The following is an 18609-nucleotide window of genomic DNA, read 5'->3' as shown; positions in this document are numbered from 1 at the left end:
ATATGAGTGGATAAGATGATTTAAATACTGTACTGATGTTATGTAAGCCTGAAGAATCCTCCTGGACCGTTTTAGACAACTGAAATGTGAGACAAAAAAAAGCTCCTGCAGCATCTTCACTAGATCATACTGTAGATAAATAACTACACAGTTGATTTAACACTTTTATGAGCTGTAATTGAAAGCCTAAATGTTTCTGTTGTAGCTTTAAAATAAGTTTTGCAATATGGTTTTACCAGGGTGACAAATCAAACTAAGCAAGGCAATGAAGTAACGGCCAACTCCTTCACAAGCATGAGGTGACTGAGGAGACAGTTTAGATGTGTTTGAAAGCAAAATAATACATCTATTTTTTTAAATATAAAGAAAGCTGTTGATAAGGATTAATGCCACAAAAATGAAACTAAATTAAGTAAGATTATATTTTTATTACAATTGTAGTGTCATTACAGTATTTGAGTGGCAGCGTCATGATTATTGTCATATTGATATTGTCATAATTATTATTATTTTACTGTGATCTATTTTTTTCTTAAAACTGCATTGTTGGTTAAGGGCTTGTAAGTCAGCATTTCACTGTAAGGTCCTGTTGTATTTGGCGCATGTGACAAATAACATTTGATTTGATCGAATTAATGTAAATTCAGTGAAATTCAATTTAAAACCAACTATTGCATTAAAAAGTAATGTAATGGGAGTGTGGCACTCCTGGGAGTTGGTGGCGCTCCTGGGAGTTGGTGGCGCTCCTGGGAGTTGGTGGCGCTCCTGGGAGTTGGTGGCGCTCCTGGGAGTTGGTGGCGCTCCTGGGAGTTGGTGGCACTAGTGAGACACAGAAATACAGAGGTCTCTCACCCAATCCATGTCCTTTACCAGAGTGGTCCATAATTAACTTTTGCCTGGTTGTCAGTTTCAACCAGATATAAGCAGGCTGAGACCCCAGCATCCATAAGTCAGACACCTTCTTCCTCTGTGGTAAGAGACTCTCCACCTCTTCACATGTTTATATTTTGTGCGCTTAGAATCTTACATGTGTCTTGTTAGATTTTTAAAATGCAATCAAGTGGCATTGATTTAAAATGTTTTATTTATTTATTGTGCTTAACTTTAAATGTGTTTTCTATTCAAATCTGTACATTTCATTTACGGTCAAAAGTGGTTCTCCTGCTGTTTATAAATGGAGGGGTTGGTTTATAATGTAACTGGGTTTTCAGGGGTATTTATTTGAATTCTTGACAGAATGTGTAGTTAAGTGAGTTGTCACCAGGAAATGAAAGTTACCAGTTGCACCTGTAGTTTAATTGGACAAGGTTGTCATGATTGAGTTGAATGATGTTTTCTGGCCCTCCGGGGACTAAATGATAATGCTTTAGACTTATTCACACCACCCTAATGTTTCCCAGGGTTCTCCAAGAAGTACAAATTCATCTGTAGAAGGGGAAAAAGAAGGTGAGACATAGTTTGAGTCTTCATAAGAAAAGTGACAAATGTTCTGTGAGAGAAACCCCTCACAACTCTGTTGACTGTGGAGGAAGCACCACAGAGTCAATCATGTTTCTTGTTTCGCCTCTTTCCTAGTGATCCGTCACCATGAGTACGGACGCGGAGATGCAAATCTACGGCAAGGCTGCCATATACCTCCGTAAGCCTGAGAAGGAGAGGATGGAGGCACAAACCGCACCCTTTGATTCAAAGAACGCCTGCTATGTCGCAGACACCAAGGAGCTTTACCTTAAGGGTTTGGTCACTGCCAGGGCTGAAGGAAAGTGTACTGTGACAGTCACGAATCCAAACGGCACTAAGGAGGTAAGCCTGATTTGAAAATAATTGAAGATTGTGCAGACAATTTTTTCATTTTTATCATACCAATTGTACAAATTAAATAAGTAAAAAAATATTGATTAATAAGCATTTCTTCGTTTTTTTGTAAGCAGAATATAACCTTCAAACACATCCTTTTTATCACTGCTAATTAAAATTGGCATAGAATGTTTTATAATGACTAGTTAAGTATCACCATGTATGTGTCAGTGGTTGATAACAAAGTAGTTGGATTAAATGGGGTATGCAGTTTTTTTTTAAATATTTGTTTTTAAAACATTCAGTCCTGTCCAGTTTGATCTGTGTATAATCTAGATTTCTGACTGTTTCAGGAAGGAAAAGTGTTCAAAGAAGCAGATGTCTACCAGATGAACCCCCCGAAGTACGACAAGATTGAGGACATGGCCATGATGACCTACCTGAATGAAGCCTCTGTGTTGTATAACCTCAAAGAGCGTTATGCAGCATGGATGATCTATGTAAGATACCTATATAAACATACACACACATACAGTACTACACATAAAGTCATGGTAGAAACCAAAACAGACCAATACAGTAGACCTACATTACTATACCATAGTACACCCACATCCTCACATAAATCCAGGTAAACGTCAATCTGATTGTTCTAATCCCCTAATTGAATTGATTCTCGTTCATCCAGACCTACTCTGGGCTGTTCTGTGCCACGGTGAACCCCTACAAGTGGCTTCCTGTGTACGACATGGAGGTTGTTAACGCCTACAGAGGGAAGAAGAGGATGGAGGCTCCACCCCATATCTTCTCCGTCTCTGACAACGCCTTTCAGTTCATGCAGATTGGTATGAGCTCTAATGGATGGATGGATGGATGGATGGATGGAAGGAAGGAAGGAAGAATGGAAGTTAAAATATGTTGTAGAGATGTATCTACTGTTTTCTAGTCTACGTTAGAACAGTTTGCTGGTAATATCTGATTTCACTTGCCTTGAATAGAAAATGTTCCAAAATTAAATCCATGATGATGCTATGAATTCAATAATGTCCCCATAATGTTGCTTGAGTATGATAATCAATATGTTGTTTTGTTGCAGACCAGGAGAACCAGTCCGTCCTGATTACGTACGTTGTTTACTAAAATCTCACTTGAGAAAATGTTTCTACTGCAATATGTTGGGACACTTGGGTGTGATGAAAATACATGACATTATGAATGGATTAGGCTACGCATAGAAATGAGTTGATGAGTGGGGATATTTGTTAATTTATGTCGGGAAAACAGTGTATTTTTCAATGTTATTTCTTAGTGAAAGTTGATCTGACATTCAAACATGTGACTAAAACCCCTGTTTCTCTGTCATATTAACCAGCGGAGAATCCGGTGCAGGAAAGACTGTCAACACCAAGCGTGTCATCCAGTACTTTGCCACCATTGCAGTGTCTGGTGTCAAGAAGGAAGTAGATCCCAGCAAAATGCAGGTATGTTCAGCTTCTGAGTGCCATTTGAACACATTTCAGTTTGGTGGGCTGTGTTCAAGCAATCGAGAATAACTAACCTTACCACTTAACCAGTTTCTGAGCAACTTGTGTTTGTCTCAATCAGGGGTCTCTTGAGGATCAGATCATTGCTGCTAACCCTCTGCTGGAGGCTTACGGTAATGCCAAGACTGTGAGGAACGACAACTCGTCTCGCTTCGTAAGTATGAAGGGCACACTGGGAAAGTGATCTAATATTGGACAAATGTATTTCAGTATTTCCCTTCTGTTGTATCAATAGATGTCCAACAAACTGTAACATTTAAAGGGGTCTATCAAAGTAAAATGTTAGATGTATTTAGTTAACCTCTTTCTAACCCCCATGCTCTACTTTAGGGTAAATTCATTAGGATTCACTTCCAAGGTAGCAAACTGGCTAAAGCTGACATTGAGACCTGTGAGTTGATTTTCATTGTTTCTCAATGATTTCCTAAATTCACACATATTCTTATTCGGAGAGCATATCATCATATAATTTATCTCATATTCTCTCTCTCTCTCTCTCTCTCTCTCTCTCTCTCTCTCTCTCTCTCTCTCTCAGACCTGCTAGAGAAGTCCAGAGTGTCCTTCCAGCTTCCCGATGAGAGAGGTTACCACATCTTCTTCCAGATGATGACCAATCACAAACCTGACATTATTGGTGAGGCAAAGTAGAGGTTCAGGGGGAATGTTTCCTACCTCCATTATAAATACTATTACAATGAGTACATCCATGGTAACAAGGCATCTAGATATGGGTCAGGTCTTTGGGAAATATCTATCAAGTAATGGACTGTGATGCACTAGTCCACGAGTCTCAGTTGATGCTATTTATTTTATACTACATCCTTGAGTCCATCTACTGAGTAAAGGAGAGATACTGTAAAGGTAGGACAGTAGAATTCTAAGAGATTTAACTGACAAGACATCCTCTGTTGTCCATAGAAATGTCACTCATCACCACCAACCCCTACGACTTCCCCATGTGCAGTCAGGGTCAGATCACTGTGGCCAGCATCAACGACAAGGAAGAGCTGGATGCCACAGACGTGAGTCAAACAAAGAGTTCATCATATTCTATATATGGAATGGGTAGGACCACCATACACACTGAATGCACTGTGCAATTCCAACCTGGTGGCAGCTGGGAATTTTCAAGTATTTGTTTGTTTGATTCTAAATGCCTTGAGTTAGTGTTAGGAGTTTTATGAATAATGACTAAACAATATCTATATATTAAATAGAACTGTAACTAATTAAACTCTACTCTGTTTTATTATATCTGATTAATAATGTTAATTCATAAGGAAGGGATTGTGTAGCATGAAACAGGGGGTAATTAAACATAATAAACACCATTCCTGCTAGGTTGGGGAGGAAATGGATTGTGGGTTTTAAGTAAGCAGAAAGGATCGTTAACCTGTGGTTGAACCGACTCAACTTAGCTCTGCGATGAGGCAGCAGTGTTTTCCTGGGTTTTCCATCATCTGGAACTGTCTTCTAACTAGTGATGGATGAAGGTGAAGATTGCAGAAGTGAATCTTGATAAGTGTGTGTCTGGAGTGAGCGAGCAAGCTAGGGGGTTGGAATAAACTTTTTCAACCTGTTTTGTCCTGGTCGATAGGAGGAAGGACATTTTATAACCTATGACGTCATATTTTGTACATAAACTGTTGTTCGTGGTTTCATGGAATGTATTATGATATTCCGATGACAGTTAGTTAGGCATGTGCTTCAAGGAACTCTTCATGCCTTCACACTTCACCTTGAGGACCATACTGTACATGTAAGACATCCACAAGAGAGTGTCACTAAGTCCCTGTGGAACTGTGTCAAATGTCTTTCGTGCTGTCATCTACCTGTGTTGGTCAAGTGTAATCACTTGGATCTGAGAACCCAGTCAAATGTATCCATCCCATTTGTTCTGGTGAGAGAACAGAACTGCAGTGTACTGTATGTGAGCAAACTACCATTCAGTTCATCACTGTTGTACTTCCTGTCTAATGCCAGGATGCCATTACAATCCTGGGCTTCAGTAATGATGAGAAAAATAGCATCTACAAGCTGACAGGAGCTGTACTGCACCATGGCAACTTGAAATTCAAGCAGAAGCAGCGTGAGGAGCAGGCCGAGCCAGACGGCACAGAGGGTGAGTCCCACTCATAGATATACAATATGTAAACATTAGTCCCATTCCCAGTCCCACTCATAGATATACAATATGTAAACATTAGTCCCATTCCCAGTCCCACTCATAGATATACAATATGTAAACATTAGTCCCATTCCCAGTCCCACTCATAGATATACAATATGTAAACATTAGTCCCAGTCCCACTCATAGATATACAATATGTAAACATTAGTCCCAGTCCCACTCATAGATATACAATATGTAAACATTAGTCCCAGTCCCACTCATAGATATACAATATGTAAACATTAGTCCCATTCCCAGTCCCACTCATAGATATACAACGTGTAAGATAGACAGAGTCTCATCAAAGTCTGGCAGGAGATTATTTATGGAGACCAAATTCCAACCTCCAGAAATGATTTAAAATTATGGTTGTGGGTTCAAATCAAAACCTAGACCCCCAAAAACTTGGCCAAACCCTTTTGTGAGGGTGACATCAGAATCAAGTGATCTTGTGTTTCTGAGTCTGTGGTTCTCTCTCCAGTGGCTGATAAAATCGGCTACCTGCTGGGCCTGAACTCAGCTGAGATGCTGAAGGCTCTGTGCTACCCCAGAGTGAAGGTCGGCAACGAGTATGTGACCAAGGGACAGACTGTGCCTCAGGTAAGGCGGCCAAACACAGGGTCTACCATTTTCTGAGCGCCATACATCTTTTGGTGATGAGTGAATTGTTTGTTTTGAATAGTGATGATGTTTTCTCCAAGCTCTTTTCACCTTGTCACTAGACATGGTCAATATCTCATGTATTCATTTGAGGTATTATCATTGCAGGTTAATAACTCAGTCTCGGCTCTGGCCAAGTCCATCTACGAGAGGATGTTCTTGTGGATGGTCATCCGTATCAACGAGATGTTGGACACCAAGAACCCAAGGCAGTTCTACATCGGTGTGCTCGACATTGCCGGGTTTGAGATCTTTGACGTGAGTCTGAGACCAGAACAAGACAATTAGTTGTGATTGAGAGGGATTACAGCCTTGTATGATGATGAAATGATCTCTTCTGAAATTCCATCAACAGTACAACAGCATGGAGCAGCTGTGCATCAACTTCACCAATGAGAAACTGCAACAGTTTTTCAACCACACCATGTTCGTCCTGGAACAAGAGGAGTACAAGAAGGAGGGAATCGTCTGGGCCTTCATTGACTTCGGCATGGACTTGGCTGCCTGCATTGAGCTTATTGAGAAGGTAAGCTGTCTGTCAGGATTATAATGGACCTCAACAGCAAAGCTCAAATGGAGATATTATCACATGGTACAACTCATCTGACTGTTGAGAACTCAATATGTTTCCTATTGTGCCCCTAAATGAAGATACTCTGATAATAGCATATTTGCTAAAGGAATAAATGTGATCCTAAATGTAAATATCACTAATTTGATGTATATCTCTTTTCGTAAAGCCATTGGGCATCTTCTCCATCCTTGAAGAGGAGTGCATGTTCCCCAAGTCTTCAGACACTACCTTCAAGGACAAGCTGTACTCCCAGCATCTTGGCAAAACCAAGGCGTTTGAGAAGCCCAAGCCAGCCAAAGGCAAGGCAGAGGCCCACTTCTCCCTGGTTCACTACGCCGGCACTGTGGACTACAACATCACTGGCTGGCTGGAGAAGAACAAGGACCCCCTGAACGACTCAGTTCTTCAGCTGTACGGGAAGTCAGCAGTCAAACTGATGGCGACCCTGTATGTCGCTGCCCCACCTGAGGGTAAGACTAGCAGAACATCAAAAGACTTCATGAAGAACTAGTTACAAATCAGTCACATTTTCTTTAAAGGGTCAGTCTGCAGTTGCTACATCCATTTGTGGACTTAAGACATGTAACCATTCGTTGTTGAAGAACATAACTTTCTTGAAGAACATCGGCTTAGTTCAGCCGTTGTACTCCATCAGAAGCCGAAATATAAGCTTTTACCGTATGCTTGTAAGCAAAGTAAAGGGAAACATGCACTTTACAGCCTCAAAACATTATTAATACTATCATTTTGATATCATGGATGGTCAGTCCTTTAATACATAGCTCTGTTTATACATTTGAGTGGTTACATTTCTCCAGACCATCTCTCAGTGTTTTATTGAAACAGGGGCAGGGAGCATGCGTTGTTATTGTTTCAACTGCTGATTGCTGCTTTAAATGGATCACAATTTGTCAGGGTGATTTACTGGGTTAATTTACTCATAGAATAGGTGTTATTTTACACAATCTCATTGGCAGCATTAAGATGCGTGTGAAGATAACCTGAGATCCTCTCGTTTATAATTACATTGAACTTTTCTCCATTATAACAGATACAACCAAGAAAGGAGGCAAGAAGAAGGGTGGTTCCATGCAGACTGTGTCCTCCCAGTTCAGGGTGAGCTTTTAAAATGTGGATATTCAGCTGTAGTGATTATCAGAAATGATTTCTGAGAACATGGTTTGTAACCCTCATACAGGAGAACTTACATAAGCTGATGACCAACTTGAGGAGCACTCATCCTCACTTTGTACGCTGCCTGATCCCCAACGAGTCAAAGACTCCAGGTACAATAGATGTTGAGTTAAATATGACATCTTGTCAGTACAGTATCAGTAACATTAACAAACCAGTCTTTAACCTGTTTATGAGTATTTAAAGAGACTTGGTTTGTGTTTCCAGGTCTGATGGAGAACTTCCTGGTTATCCACCAGCTCAGGTGTAATGGTGTTCTGGAGGGGATCAGGATCTGCAGGAAGGGCTTCCCCAGTAGAATCATCTATGCTGACTTCAAGCAGAGGTACACACACACACACACACACACACACACGCACACGCACACGCACACAGAAATATCTTCTCCAAGGGTTTTCCCAGCATCAGAATAGGCTTATCCAACCCATTACAACTTGACTCATGTTAAACATTTCTCCTGATTCAGGTACAAAGTACTGAATGCCAGTGTCATCCCCGAGGGCCAGTTCATGGACAACAAGAAGGCTTCTGAGAAGCTGCTTGGGTCCATTGATGTGAATCACGAGGACTACAAGTTTGGACACACCAAGGTCAGTCAAACCCCCCAGGAAAAGATGCCAACTAAAACACAACTTCAATGATAATTTAAACTCTAACCATTAAATGTCTCTCCAGTTGATCTATCCATCTTGTAATTCATTTCTTAAAAATGTGAAGAAACATTGTACTCAATTCACTATCTTGTGCATTATGTCAGAATGGTATGTCTGCAGTCTATATCAGTGTACATTATTAATCTACAACTATACAATAACTATTCAACCTATAAACCATCTATCTCATGGTTTGTTTGTAAGGATTACAATGTTTATGTTGTTCAAATCAATCTAGTGGTTTTGTTCCTCTCTTTGGATTCAACCTTCCTACCTGTTTCCACCTGACTGGTTCTATAATTGACCATGTCAACCTGTGTCAGGTGTTCTTCAAAGCCGGTCTGCTGGGTGTCCTGGAGGAGATGAGAGATGAGAAGCTGGCCTCTCTGGTCGGCATGGTCCAGGCCCTCAGCCGTGGATTCCTCATGAGGAGAGAGTTCACCAAGATGATGGAGAGGAGGTGAGGAAGAGTAGACATCTTGGCAAACAATTCTGTCAGCCTCCTGTATATAATGTATAATGATTGTGTCCTGAATATGCTGTGAGTTGTTCAGGATGAGAAGGTACATGTTATAATATACTATTAAAGCAGCAAGTTGGGATTTAGCAAGCTGTTCAATTGTTATTTAAATGAGTAATATTTACCCATTAATTCTGGAATAATATGAAATGCCTCATGATCTTAGGGTTACTTGTCAGTCATTCCCTATGTAGCGCTATCTATACATGTAAGAGTGGTTTCATTTCCCTAGCCCCATTCCTCAGCTGTATACAAAACATGTCAGGGTCCCTGTTTTGTTATTCTTCAAATCTCAGAATGTAGTTTTAAAGTCCTCCTCTTTAAAACTGGAGGAGATCTTTGTTACTGTAATTTAATTATACCAATGTGTTTTCATTAATTGAATTCCCTTAATCTATTTTAATGATAATTTGTAAGATTCTTGTTTGCATAAAATAGACGGAGACCAGTCTTATCAATAATAGGTAACAGAATTTATTCTCGGAGCGCGCTGCCACGTTACCACGAGCAACAGTTTATATACAATAACATGACGTCATTTCATTGCTCCTAAAATGAATCTCCTCCTCTCGACCGAGACAAAGGGAACTTTAAAAGTTCACACAATCCCTTCTTATGAACTCATATTTTTAATCAGATATAATAAAACACAGTATAAGTTTACTTAGTTACAGTTCTATTTAAAATGAGAATATTGTTCAGTCATTTAATCATAATTTTCGTAACAATCTTTAAACATGTCACTCACCATGTCACTCACCATGTCACTCTATCCTTTCTGTGGACCAGAGATTCCGTCTTCACCATCCAGTACAACATCCGTTCATTCATGAATGTGAAAACCTGGCCATGGATGAAGTTGTACTTCAAGATCAAGCCCCTGCTGCAGAGCGCTGAGACTGAGAAGGAGCTGGCCAACATGAAGGAGAACTATGAGAAGATGACGTCGGACCTGGCCAAGGCTCTGGCCACCAAGAAGCAGTTGGAGGAGAAGATGGTGGCCATGGTGCAGGAGAAGAATGACCTGGCACTTCAAGTCGCATCTGTGAGTGAGCAACAACCCTCATCAGCGCACATTTAGACCCACAAGTACATAGTCACATAGCGATTGTGTTAGTGTCTAACTCAAGAAATTGCCCATGGTATATTTAAAACATTTACATTGATTTGCTCTGACTTATTTGACTAAATGAAGTCTATATTTTGATACACAAAGTGAAAACACCATTTTTTAAATCTTGTTCTGAAACCAGGATTCAGAGAATCTGAACGATGCCGAGGAAAGGTGTGAGGGGCTCATCAAGAGCAAGATCCAGCTGGAGGCCAAACTCAAAGAGACGACTGAGAGGCTGGAGGACGAGGAGGAGATGAATGCTGAGTTGACTGCCAAGAAGAGGAAGCTGGAGGACGAGTGCTCTGAGCTGAAGAAGGACATTGATGACCTGGAGCTCACCTTGGCCAAAGTGGAGAAGGAGAAGCACGCCACTGAAAACAAGGTCTTGTAGACAGTCCAACCAAACAATAATCCAAAGAATAATCAACTCAAAACAGAAATGTAATTCAAGTCTTTTTTTGAGTGCAGTTAAAATTAAGACACAAAATAGTGGAATTTCAGTTGTGGTGGACTCCCCACATTCATTACATGTTCTGCTCCCCCCTCGTTTATGATTTCCATTCAGTCCACTGGCATGGAGTACAGTGCCATCTAGTGTTGAATCTATAGTACAGTACTTGTTGACACATTTCTATTATCCATTTAACCACTTATGGTGAAGTGACCAAAAACGAATTTTGTTGTGGCCGTTTTCAGGTTAAAAACCTGACAGAGGAGATGGCGTCTATGGATGAGAGTGTTGCCAAGCTGACCAAGGAGAAGAAAGCCCTCCAAGAGGCCCACCAGCAGACACTGGACGACCTGCAGGCAGAGGAGGACAAAGTCAACACTCTGACCAAGGCCAAGACCAAGCTGGAACAGCAAGTGGACGACGTGAGTGGAGTTTGACATTCTGGCCATGATAGTATGCAAGATGATATAATCTACAGTTGTTTAGATTTGACCAACACATGTCTGTTTATATCTTGTAGCTTGAGGGTTCTCTGAGCAAGAGAAAAAGCTCCGTATGGACCTTGAGAGAGCCAAGAGAAAGCTGGAGGGAGATCTGAAACTGGCCCAGGAGTCCATAATGGACCTGGAGAATGACAAGCAGCAGTCTGATGAGAAAATCAAGAAGTAAACACAAATAAATGACTACAGTATTCCCTGCCTTCTTGATCAACATAATGGTTCTTCTTGGCTCATTGTTGTAATTACGAATTAGACTTATGTGATTCTTACAAGCAAAGTGAATGGTAATGTAGGCTCCCTTTACACTGTCTAACCAAAACAAACGTGTTTGTGTTTGTTAGGAAGGAGTTTGAGACCACCCAGCTCCTCAGCAAGATAGAGGATGAGCAGTCTCTGGGAGCTCAGCTGCAGAAGAAGATCAAGGAACTCCAGGTACAGGACAGGATCTAAGCTCCAGTACAGGAAAATAACTGACACATTTCTTCTGGTAGCACACATTCTTCCTGGTGGATTCTGATGGCTCAGTAAGATGGAAGATGGTGCTTCTTGCTGGTGCTTCTAATCTGTGTAAAGATGTTGCTTCTTACCGTTGTTAGTTTGGTTCCTGCATGGGACACTGTCTAATGAATATAGTAAATATGTTAGTGTAGCTGGCTATGTATAAACACATTTATGCTAAATATACAGTACATGCTATTATTATGTAGTTAGGTTAAATTGTTTCAACTGTATTGTAGTGTTCATTCCTCCTGCTCTTACCACCTGTTTTAGGCCCGTATTGAGGAGCTGGAGGAGGAAATTGAGGCTGAGCGTGCTGCCAGGGCCAAGGTTGAGAAGCAGAGGGCCGATCTCTCCAGGGAACTTGAGGAGATCAGCGAGAGACTGGAGGAGGCCGGAGGCGCCACTGCTGCTCAGATTGAGATGAACAAGAAGCGCGAGGCTGAGTTCCAGAAGCTGCGTCGTGATCTTGAAGAGTCCACCCTGCAGCATGAGGCCACAGCCGCTGCTCTGCGCAAGAAGCAGGCCGACAGTGTGGCTGAGCTCGGGGAGCAGATCGACAACCTGCAGCGCGTCAAGCAGAAGCTGGAGAAGGAGAAGAGCGAGTACAAGATGGAGATTGATGACCTCTCCAGCAATATGGAGGCTGTCGCCAAGGCTAAGGTGAGTAGTGATGTTTTGGTCAAGCAGTTTTGAGGGTAAACTAAATGACCATTCAATAAACTGAAGTTGACAGTCCCATATGTTTCACTAACAGGGAAATCTGGAGAAGATGTGCCGTACTCTTGAGGACCAGCTGAGCGAGATCAAGACTAAGAATGATGAGAATGTTCGCCAGGTCAACGACATCAGCGGACAGAGGGCCAGACTCCTTACAGAAAATGGTACCATCAACAATGAACAACAAGCCAATATAGTTCACCTCAGTAGTACACAATAACATGTGTTGGGGGCTGAAAAATTCAGTCCACACAGTTTCTGCACTACGATTCCTCAAAATGCAATTTCAATCGAGAAAGAATGACTCACAGGAGGTCCCTCTTTCCCTGCAGGTGAGTTTGGCCGCCAGCTGGAGGAGAAGGAAGCCCTGGTGTCTCAGCTGACCAGAGGCAAACAGGCCTTCACCCAGCAGGTGGAGGAGCTGAAGAGACTGATTGAGGAGGAGGTCAAGGTAAGGCATCCTAAATGGAAACTACCTTCCAGTTTATCTTTATCTACACATAGACTGTTTCTACACCTCCCTCAGAGACTCCTACTGTCATCTGTTTTACTCTCCCTCTCTAATCTCTCTTTGTCTTTCTTTATCTCTCAGGCTAAAAACGCACTGGCCCATGGTGTCCAGTCTGCCCGCCATGACTGTGATCTCCTGAGAGAGCAGTTTGAGGAGGAGCAGGAGGCCAAGGCAGAGCTGCAGCGCGGCATGTCCAAGGCCAACAGTGAGGTGGCTCAGTGGAGGACTAAGTATGAAACTGATGCCATCCAACGCACAGAGGAGCTGGAGGAGGCCAAGTGAGTTGCACTCAATAGCAAAGACTAAAATAAATGGTGTGGATGGTAGGGGATCTGAGAAAATGTTACTTCAATATGTAGTGCAATATTTGTTTCACAACAAGTTACTCACCATGACACCACCCTCTGTTGTCCAACAGGAAGAAGCTGGCCCAGCGTCTGCAGGAGGCTGAGGAGACCATTGAGGCGACCAACTCAAAGTGTGCCTCCCTGGAGAAGACCAAGCAGAGACTGCAGGGAGAGGTGGAGGACCTCATGATTGACGTTGAGAGAGCCAACGCCATGGCCGCCAACCTTGACAAGAAGCAGAGGAACTTTGACAAGGTGAACATTTATAAACCTCACTCTAGGGTGATATTTTCTGTCTGCTATTTGATCAGTTGTATTATAATTGTAGCATATTTCCGATTGAAAACTCTATTTCAATGAGTTGTAATGAAAATCCAATGGATTTCCCCAGGTTCTGGCAGAGTGGAAGCAGAAGTATGAGGAGGGCCAGGCTGAGCTGGAAGGAGCTCAGAAGGAGGCTCGCTCAATGAGCACTGAACTCTTCAAGATGAAGAACTCCTACGAGGAGGCTCTGGATCATCTGGAGACTCTGAAGAGAGAGAACAAGAACCTGCAACGTGAGCATTTGACAGCAGTTATTTTTGCATGATGTTTGACCAGTGTTTGAAAATGGAATCGACTGAAATCATGAACATTATATCAAAATCGCTATTACACAATCTCAGAATTTTTATATACATTTTAAAATATATATATTTTTGGAACTTGTAATTGGTATTCCTTTGAACAACCCAATGATGTGGGGTGGCAATTAGATTTCCAAGACAATAACTAATTATCTGTTATTATGATTCATTATAAACTTCAGTGCATTGGTGATATCCACTGAAAATCTCCCAAGTCTAAACAGCGTCTGTGTTTGTGTGTGCAGAGGAGATCTCTGACCTGACTGAGCAGATCGGAGAGACTGGCAAGAGCATCCATGAGCTGGAGAAGGCCAAGAAGACCGTGGAGACAGAGAAGTCTGAGATCCAGACCGCTCTGGAGGAGGCTGAGGTACAAACTACAGCTGTTTGATCGGAAAAGCAGTGTTACACTTGGCAATGCTCCCTTTTATTGGCGTTTATTGTAGTCATATATATGCAATTCCTTGTGTTTTGCACATCCAAACTTACTGACCCTTCGCTAAGCTCCGCCCTAACGTTTGTGGGCAACCAATCGCTGTTCTCCAATGGATAACAACTATCGTCGAGTCGGACACATCGAACAAGCTCTTGTTTCAAACACATGAAAACCAGTAGAAAAAGAAAACAGAAACAGAGTTTTCTTAAAATAAAATTAAAGTTTAATAATTGAACAGTTCAGCAGTACTTTCTAATGTGATTCCTGAAAGACAGAGCCTGTTGATGGACTGAATCCGATATTATACTTTTGTTGCATTGTTTGCTAGCTCAGCTGGTTAGCTAGCTCTGTCTCATAGACCACCAAACGTTGCTAGCTAGCCATATGACTTGTTTTCTCAAAATATATGATCATGTACATTGGCTAGCTCAGTTAGTCATGTTATGAATACATCTCCCATCTGCTTTAAACTTCAGGATACGATTTGAGACCACTAGTTAGTTCCAAAAGTAGTTATAGCTTTGACTGCATGCTGGCACTGAATTCAGAGCCATTCAGTGGCCATTCAGAGCCATTCAGAGCCATTCAGTGGCCACACTACAAAAATGATTTGACCAGGATTCCTTTTGAAGCAGCTGTAATGACAGTCCAACACAACATACCTGGGGGGTTGTGTTTAATTTCATTGTGTAGTTAAAAACACAGTTTGAGATTATTGTAAGGGGTTTATTCCAGTGGTCTGAATGGGGAATTGGGCTTCCCAGGAAAATGTTGTCCGAGGTTGCAACAGTAACCAAGGGGGGCGGAGCTGAGTGAAGGGTTGATTTGACTGACTGCTTCTCTTCCTTCAGGGCACACTGGAGCACGAGGAATCCAAGATTCTGCGTGTGCAGCTGGAGCTGAACCAGATCAAGGGTGAGGTGGACAGGAAGATCGCTGAGAAGGACGAGGAGATGGAGCAGATCAAGAGGAACAGCCAGAGGGTGGTTGACTCCATGCAGAGCACCCTGGACTCTGAGGTCAGGAGCAGGAATGATGCCCTGAGGGTGAAGAAGAAGATGGAGGGAGACCTGAATGAGATGGAGATTCAGCTGAGCCACGCCAACAGGCAGGCCGCTGAGGCCCAGAAACAGCTGAGGAACGTTCAGGGACAGTTCAAGGTAAAGGGACTTGGACATTTGAAGGCATTCAGTTGTACGACTGACTAGTTATCCCCCATTCCCCCTTATTACCAATCCTATCGCCCCCACTTCCACAAGTCTAATGATGCTATGTAATTGTGAACCCCAGGATGCCCAATTGCACCTTGATGATGCCGTCCGAGCCGCAGAAGATATGAAGGAGCAGGCAGCCATGGTGGAGCGCAGAAACGGTCTGATGGTGGCTGAAATCGAGGAGCTGAGAGTTGCTCTGGAGCAGACAGAGAGAGGCCGCAAAGTGGCTGAGACTGAGCTGGTGGACGCCAGCGAGCGTGTCGGACTGCTGCACTCCCAGGTACGGGTCAAAGCCATTACTAGTGAAACTCAACCAAGCATAACATTTACATTTTCATGATTTCAGCCTTGTGACTTTCTCTTTCTCACTTGTACGTTCTCTTGAGAGTCAAACAAATCAGCTTGTTTCCTCCTTCAGAACACCAGCCTTGCGAACACCAAGAAGAAGCTGGAGACTGACCTGGTTCAGGTGCAGGGAGAGGTGGACGACATCGTCCAGGAGGCCAGGAATGCAGAGGAGAAGGCCAAGAAGGCCATCACTGACGTGAGTCCTTGAATTACATCACCTTGATTTGTCCCCAAGGGCCAGCAGTCGCTGGGCTGGTTTAACCACACCAAAGATCCCAAAGGAGCTTTATGATTGGTGCATAAATTAAACTAACTACCATTCCAGGCGGCCATGATGGCCGAGGAGCTGAAGAAGGAGCAGGACACCAGCTCTCACCTGGAGAGGATGAAGAAGAACCTGGAGGTCACAGTCAAGGACCTGCAGCACCGTCTGGATGAGGCTGAGAATCTGGCCATGAAGGGAGGCAAGAAGCAGCTCCAGAAACTGGAGTCCAGGGTGAGTTAACAGCAGGGTGGATTGAAAAACAGATTGCTGGAAGTGTATTTGATCATATGAAAATAAACAGGGGCATTGTGTAATGGTTTTGTCTCTCAATCACCCACCTACATCATGAAAAGTAGTTGTTTTCATTATAGACCCCTTTAATTAAAATGGTAAAAGTTCATAGGAGCAGACAACACTTCTTGACCAGAAGATGATTCCTCTGTTTTACAAACATTTGTTATGTCTGACTTCACCACCTCACATAAATGCCGACCTTTATTTCTTCCACAAAGGTGCGTGAGCTCGAGACTGAGGTGGAGGCCGAGCAGAGAAGAGGTGTAGACGCAGTCAAGGGAGTCCGCAAATATGAGCGCAGAGTCAAGGAGCTCACTTACCAGGTAAGAGAAAGTGCATTCTGCACACACTAAAGCACACTGGTTTGTGTGTTAAACTATGGACTATTGATTCTTGTAACTTCTCCCACAGACTGAGGAGGATAAGAAGAACGTTGGCAGACTTCAGGACCTGGTAGATAAGCTGCAGATGAAAGTGAAGGCCTACAAGAGGCAGGCTGAGGAAGCGGTGAGTCACAGACTTAGTCAAATCCTCTGAGAGCTTACAGTCCCAAGGAGACATTACAAAACATTTAGTGAGATTAGTTGAAGAGTTGTTACTGCACAACGTCAACATTGACTCAGTTGATAGTGCAAGTCATTTCTGAAGAAATGTATGTGACTCCTCTTCCTATGTGTAACAATTTAAAGTAGAGAGGGTTGAATATTATTTAGCTTTGTGCCGGGGGCTGGTCTGGTGGTGGTGCTGACTCTCCTGGATCACATGGCCCTGGAAGCAGCAGATTGATCCTCTGTTCCACCACTCACTTCTCTTCTGTATCATCTATCTCCCTATATATACTGTACAATGCTATCCTACATCTGTCAATAAAAACCTGTTAAAATACATTTTAAAATATATATTAATTTGGTACCTGAAGCTCCAAACTTTCAATAGTGATGTTTTGCTCTCGTCTCTTTTCCTCACCCAGGAGGAAGCATCCAACCAGCACATGTCTAAGTTCCGGAAGGTTCAGAATGAGCTGGAAGAGGCTGAGGAGCGTGCTGACATCGCTGAGACTCAGGTCAACAAGCTCAGAGCCAAGACCCGTGACTCTGGAAAGGTACAGAACTGCTGCTAAACCTACACCTGACTTCACAGTAGACAATTCTGACATTTTACACTCACTCAAATGTATTTAAGATTTCTGAGAAACACATTTCAGGACAGGGTAAATAAAATAACTAATCCAAATTTAGTTGGTACAACGTGTTTACTGAGTCTTAAATGCTTGAGCAATTCTGTTATTTCAAAGTGTTGATATATTTATCATGTTCATTATTAATACTGATCCATTCTGTCATTACCAAGTGTTGATATATTTATCATGTTCATTATTAATACTGATCCATTCTGTTATTACCAAGTGTTGATATATTTATCATGTTCATTATTAATACTGATCCATTCTGTTATTACCAAGTGTTGATATATTTATCATGTTCATTATTAATACTGATCCATTCTGTTATTACCAAGTGTTGATATATTTATCACGTTCATTATTAATACTGATCCATTCTGTTATTACCAAGTGTTGATATATTTATCACGTTCATTATTAATACTGATCCATTCTGTTATTACCAAGTGTTGATATATTTATCATGTTCATTATTAATACTGATCCATTCTGTTATTACCAAGTGTTGATATATTTATCATGTTCATTATTAATACTGATCCATTCTGTTATTTCTTTCTTCTAACAGGGAAAAGAGGCTGAATAAACAAGACCAAAGTCTTGTCAATTTCCTGTGTTTCATAAAATATGATTTTCATGGTAAAATGTTGAGTATTGATTAAAAACATGTCGGCCTACATACACTTCCTTTGTGACTGTGGACTTATTTATCAGAAAACAGCATTTTTCATACCATAAAAATACTGTACTTTAACTAAAGGAGCAATCTGGGGTTTAAACCACATCAAAGCGGACACCCCAAAAAAGAGGTCACTTGTTTTGGTAACCAGCTGAGGGATGAGGATGGAGAAATTTAACTACACATTTCATACACTAAGCTATTATAATCATCCATGATAGTTTTAACCCTTTACACTCAGGGGAAGTGGCCTGTATGAACACGCCCAAATTGAAATGTTTCCATAAGAAACAAATAGGAGAAGCAAG

The 18609-nt window shown here is 41.9% G+C and overlaps 1 pseudogene; it reads left to right on the top strand.

Moving 5' to 3' along the window:
* Positions 1–1402: 1402 nt before the first annotated feature.
* LOC115123540 (myosin heavy chain, fast skeletal muscle-like) lies at positions 1403–18305 on the top strand (annotated as a pseudogene).
* Positions 18306–18609: the final 304 nt, after the last annotated feature.

The sequence above is a fragment of the Oncorhynchus nerka genome, linkage group LG10, assembly GCF_034236695.1.
Source record: "Oncorhynchus nerka isolate Pitt River linkage group LG10, Oner_Uvic_2.0, whole genome shotgun sequence".
Classification (NCBI taxonomy): Eukaryota; Metazoa; Chordata; class Actinopteri; order Salmoniformes; family Salmonidae; genus Oncorhynchus; species Oncorhynchus nerka.
This window is presented reverse-complemented; position numbering and strand designations above follow the sequence as displayed.